This window comes from Silene latifolia, chromosome 1 (genome assembly GCF_048544455.1).
Source record: "Silene latifolia isolate original U9 population chromosome 1, ASM4854445v1, whole genome shotgun sequence".
NCBI classification, from domain to species: Eukaryota; Viridiplantae; Streptophyta; class Magnoliopsida; order Caryophyllales; family Caryophyllaceae; genus Silene; species Silene latifolia.
In genome coordinates, this window is record NC_133526.1 from 38,577,550 (window position 1) to 38,583,549 (window position 6,000).

The window sequence follows — 6,000 nt, forward strand, 5'->3', positions numbered from 1 at the left end:
TATAGATAGGATTTACGGAAATCTATCGACCAAGAGTTCTTACGGAAGAACTAGCTAAACAGTTGGCTTATCAATTTACGGAAATTGAGTCTTGGGATCACTTGTATTATTCTTGAGGGAGATCAATTATGCAAGTGCAATGAGTCTACACGATTAAAATGAATTTTAAATAGACTTAAATCACCTCGATGAGTTGCTTATTTCGTTTTTGTTTTTCTTTCTTTTTCAGCGTAGATCACGTTTTTAAACTGCTAATAACATAATGTCTGGCATCCTCGATGACCCAATGCCAAGTGCCACATTGGACCGTGAGTCCGGCCGGATCTTTATGAATCGGATGAATCGGTCTACTAGATCGAAGAATGATGGATCAAACTTCGCGGAATGGGAAGCGGCATTACGGAATGCCGCCACCGCCGACGGGAAGCTCAAGTATCCGAGCCCCCCTCCCGCCAACCCCAGGCCCCACGGCTCGAGTTAACGAGGTCTCCACGTATAGCGACTTCGTCATGGAAGCGGGTGCGATTAAAAACGTACTCATTTTTGCAATGGAATCCAATTTGCAAAAACGCTTCATAGCCCAAGGTGCAAACAAGATTTTCACCACGCTCACTAAGGAATTCTCGAAAGCACCGAGAATCGTAACCTATGAGCATACCACTCGCTTCTTTGATGCGAGACTCCGAAAAGGGCCAATTGGTTAGCCCACACATTCTCAAAGATGATTGAGAATGTCGAGAGACCGGAGGCGCTTGATTGTAAAATCAGCGAGAACATTGTGATTGACCGCATGCTTCATTCACTCCACGATGGTTTTGCGCTCTTTAGAGCCAATTACTATATGAATGATTTGAAGAAAAGTCCCCATGAACTGCACTCCCTTCTCGTACAGACCGAGAAGGACATGAAGTTCAGTGGGAGCATGAAACAAGATGTTCTCGTTGTGACAAACAAGGGCAAGGGTAAGGGCAAAGCTCAAGCGGACCTAGCAAGAGGCAAACCGAAGTTCAAGAAGTCGTGGTCGTCGGTAAGAGTGGGCCTGGTGAGGCAAGTAACTCATCGGGCGCGACAAAGAGCAAAACCGAAAACATGGAATGCCATCACCGCCACAAGATCGGGCATTGGAGGCGTACATGTCCTGTTTATCATGAGGACATAAAAGCAGGTCGCGTTAAACCTGTTGGTATGTCTTCTTCCTCTTCTACTTTTATTCATATGATTGAGATTAACCACGCAAGTTACGAAACTTGGGTACTAGATATTGGTTGTGGTTCTCATCTGTGTAATCATGTGCAGGGGCTCCGAAACATCGAACCCCTCGTAAAGGGTGAGGTGGACCTGCGTGTTGGGAATGGAGCACGAGTGGCTGCCGTCTCGAGGGGAACATACGTGATCCAGCTTCCTAGCGGATTTGAGTTATTTTTATATAACTGCTATTATGTACCCAGTCTTTCGAAAAACATTATTTCAGTTTCTGCACTTGACAAACTTGGTTTTTCATTTGTAACTAGTTTTGGAGCCCGTGAAAATCACGGGATCGTTAATAATTGATTGTGTTTAAGTGTTTAATTTGTGAATAACTTATATGGAGTAGTCCCCCTCTCAATCATTTGTTTAATTTTAATTAAAAACCACTCACAAATAATTAAAAAAAAAAAGTAAATAAATAAACACGACTGGGGGACCTTACCTACCAATTTTTTGAATAAAGTTGGAAATTCATTCTCCTGCAATATTAATATAAACACAAAAAAGTAACTAATAAGATTCTAATTAATTCAAAACATAATAAAAATAAAAAGCGAAATAATTAATTTAGTTCTTTAGCTATACCTTACCTACCAATTTTTTGAATAAAGTTGGAAATTCATTCTCCTGCAATATTAATACAAACACAAAAAAATAATAACAAATTAATACAAAACATAAGAAAAATGAAAAATGAAACAATTAGTTTACTTTTCTATGTATACTTTAGGTGCTATTTTTTGAATAAAATTGAAAATTAGGGTGAATATAATAGTTATATATATGAAAAATTCTATTACAAATTCTCTCAAAATTTTATGAATGAAAGAAAAAAAAAAAAAATATGGTACATAAATACGGAGTATATATAGTAATGATGAAGGGAAAGTTAAAAGGTCATTTCATTAAATAAAGGAAATAATGGTTATTAAATAAATAAGGTAAATAAATAAATAAAATTATGAGAGGAGATCAATGGTTTACAATTTTTTTTTTTTTTTTTTGTGTGTGTTTATCCCTTATATTTTTTTAACTTTTTTTACCTTATATTTTTTAATTTTCTTAAATTGGTAATCCATATCACTTTTTTTTACCATGTCACATTAAAAGTTGTCACATCACAATTAAACTTGCAATGTCACATTTTTTTGTTAGCCTTTTAATACGATTTTATAGATAGAAACTATTATAGGTTTTATAGGTTTTATAGCCATTATACAACCATAAAATCCAATATTTTAATTTTATTTTTAATTTATTTTGTGGTGTTATTTAATTAGATAATTGATTGCCGAGAAACTCAAGAGGTGAATTAAATAGGAAAGAATGTTAATGAAAATTATTGGTGTTAACTGTTAAGTAATATAAAGAGTTTTAATCAATTTATTAACATATTATATTATAAAAATTGATTAAATAGAAAAAAAATTTAATTAATTTGGTGGGTGTTAAGTATTATGAAAAGTTTTAATCAATTTATTTCCGTGTTTAATTAAAAAAAATGAATTAAATAGAAAAAAATGTTAATAAAAATGGTGGGTGGTAAGTAATATGAAGAGTTTTAATTAATTTATTAACATATTTTATTATAAAAATTTCAATTTTAATTATAAATTATAAATTTTATTAACATGTTTTAATTTAGACCTGGCAAACAGATCGGGTCGTGTCGGGTTCGTGTTGGTGTCACATGTAAACGGGTCACAATCTCTCCAACCCAAACCCGACCCAATTAAGTCTCGTGTCGTGTCCGTGTCGACCCACTTACATAAATGGTCCATAAGGCCTCAACCCTAACCCGTTAATTTCGTGTCGGTTCGTGTCGTGTTTTCGTGTCACGTCCATATTTTGAAAGTTTAAGTATATTTATATGATGCAGGATCAAGAAAAATTAGGATTAATTTAGTAAACAGGTCATTCGTGTCGGGTTCGTGTTTAGAGAGGTCAACCCTAACCCAACCCAATTAAATATCGTGTCGTGTTCGTGTCGACCCACTTACATAAATGGGTCATTAAGTCTCAACCCAAACCCGTTAATTTCGTGTCGGGTTCGTGTCGTGTTTTCGTGTCGTGTCATTGTTTGCCACCTCTATGTTTTATCACAAAAATTTCAATTAAAATGTCAATATTAACTATAAATTATGAAATTTTGATGTAATTTCTAAGGTTTACATAAATTTGGGAAAACAATATATTTAATATACAAAAATCATTTAAGAATATAGATAATATCTTTTAATATTATAGATAAGTGAACTAAATTAATTTATAGATAAATGAATTAAATTAATGTCATGTAATAATAAATTAATGCCGGTTAACAAAATGAGCGGAAAAAGGGGGATTGTCGTTGTCGGTAGGAACAGTGATGATAAGAGACGGGGTAATTGGGTATGAATGTGTATGTGGCATTTGGGTTATGGGGCTGAGGTGGGCTTCAAATGTCTACGTGGCTTTTTTTATCCTACGTGGCATTGTCTACGTGGACTTAATTGAACATTTTAGGGTAGCCTTTTAATAGTATTTATAGATAGAGAATAATTCTTGCATTTTCTCATTACACGATATGATTTATGGCAAGGCAGTCTCCATGAACGGAATTTATGTTTTAGATCAGACCACCGAAATATTACACGTAATGAATGAAAAGTTAAAGGTTGGTGACAAAGATCAAACATATCTATGGCACAGCCGTATTGGACACATTAATGAGAAACGCGTAAAACAGCTCATAAAGAATGGAGCTATCTCGGCCTTTGATTTTCAATCATTTGGCACGTGTGAATCATGTCTCATCGGTAAGATGACTCGAATTTCCTTCAAAGGTGTTGGAATGCGCGCTGCTGACCAATTAGGACTCATACATACGGATGTATGTGGGCCTATGTTAATCACCGCACGAGAAGGCTATAGGTATTTCATCACTTTCACGGATGATTTAAGTAGATATGGCTATGTCTACTTAATGAAACACAAAAGTGAATCCTTTGAGAAATTCAAAGAATACCAGAATAGGGTACAGAACCTACTGGGTAGAAAGATTAAAACACTACGTTCAGATCGTGGTGGCGAGTATCTTTCTCACGAGTTTGATCAACACCTTAAGGACTGTGGGATTGCCCTACAGTTAACTCCACCTGGAACACCTCAGTTGAATGGTGTGTCCGAACGGAGAAATCGAACACTACTTGATATGATTCGATCCATGATGAGTCACACCGTGTTGCCTGACTCATTGTGGGGTTATGCTCTTCTGTCACCGCTTTGCTCTAATACTTAACCGAAGTCCGTCTAAAGTCATTGACAAGACTCCATATGAACTATGGAAGGGAACGGTCCCTAACTTGTCCTTTATACGGGTTTGGGGCTGCGAGGCTTATGTCAAGTGGAGTCACGAGGATAAGCTCGGCCCGCGATCGGTCAAGACATACTTTATAGGTTATCCTAAAGGAACACTTGGTCATTACTTTTATTCGCCAACCGAACAACGTGTTTTTGTTGCGGCTAGTGCGACATTCTTAGAGAAGGAATTTCTCGAGAATGCAAAGAGTGATAGAACCTTCGACCTGTCGGAGATTCCAGAACCAAATACCGAGCAACCATTGGAGGAACCAATTCCTTCAATCCCGGCTGCGGTGAATATTCCTGAGGAACCTAGGAGGTCGGGAAGAGTCTCTATTCCTCCGGACAGATACATTGGTATGGTCGAGGAACATGACATAGATGACATTCTACTCTTAACGAATAGTGAACCCGCAACCTATAAAGGTGCCATGACTAGTTCTGACTCAAAGCTATGGCTTGAGGCCATACAATCCGAGATGGACTCTATGTATGAGAACAACGTATGGGATCTTGTTGACTTACCTGCTAAGGTTCGTCCCCTTCAATACAAATGGCTTTACAAGATAAAGCATTCTGTGGAAGGTCAACAAGATATCTATAAAGCACGACTAGTTGCTAAAGGTTTCACCCAAGTGCCAGGTTTGCACTACGATGAAATTTTTGCACCCGTAGTCATCTTTGCGTTCCATTCGGATTATCTTAGCGATTGCCGCTTTTCATGACTATGAAATTTGGCGAATGGATGTGAAAACCGCCTTCTTTAACGGCTTTTTGGAGGAAGAGTTGTACATGGTACAACCCGAAGGTTTCATCGATCCTGAACATCCTAAGAAAGTATGCAAGCTTAAGCGTTCCATTTATGGACTTAAGCAAGCATCTCGGAGTTGGAATCATCGCTTCGACCAAGTGATTAAAGAAAATGGATTTACTCGATCGGTCGAGGAACCATGTCTTTATATCAAGTCGAGTGGGAGCAAGATTGTCTTCCTAATATTGTATGTCGATGACATACTCCTGATTAGGAATGACATACCTCTCTTAACTTCGGTGAAAGTATGGTTGAAAAGCCATTTCCGGATGAAAGATCCGGGTGAGGCACAAAGAATTCTTGGCATCCGTATCTATCGAGATAGATCACGACGGATGTTATCTCTCGGCCAGAGTCTTACATAGACAAAATCCTAGAGAGATTCAACATGACTAACTCCAAAAAGGGGTTTCTTCGTATGGCTCCGGGGGGTGCATTTGAGCAAGTCTCGGGCACCAGAGACACCGGAAGAGAAAGAGCACATGACACGGATTCCTTATGCCTCGGCTATAGGATCAATCATGTATGCCATGATATGCACACGTCCGGACGTGGCATATGCATTGAGTATGACAAGTCGATTCCAACAAAGATCCAGG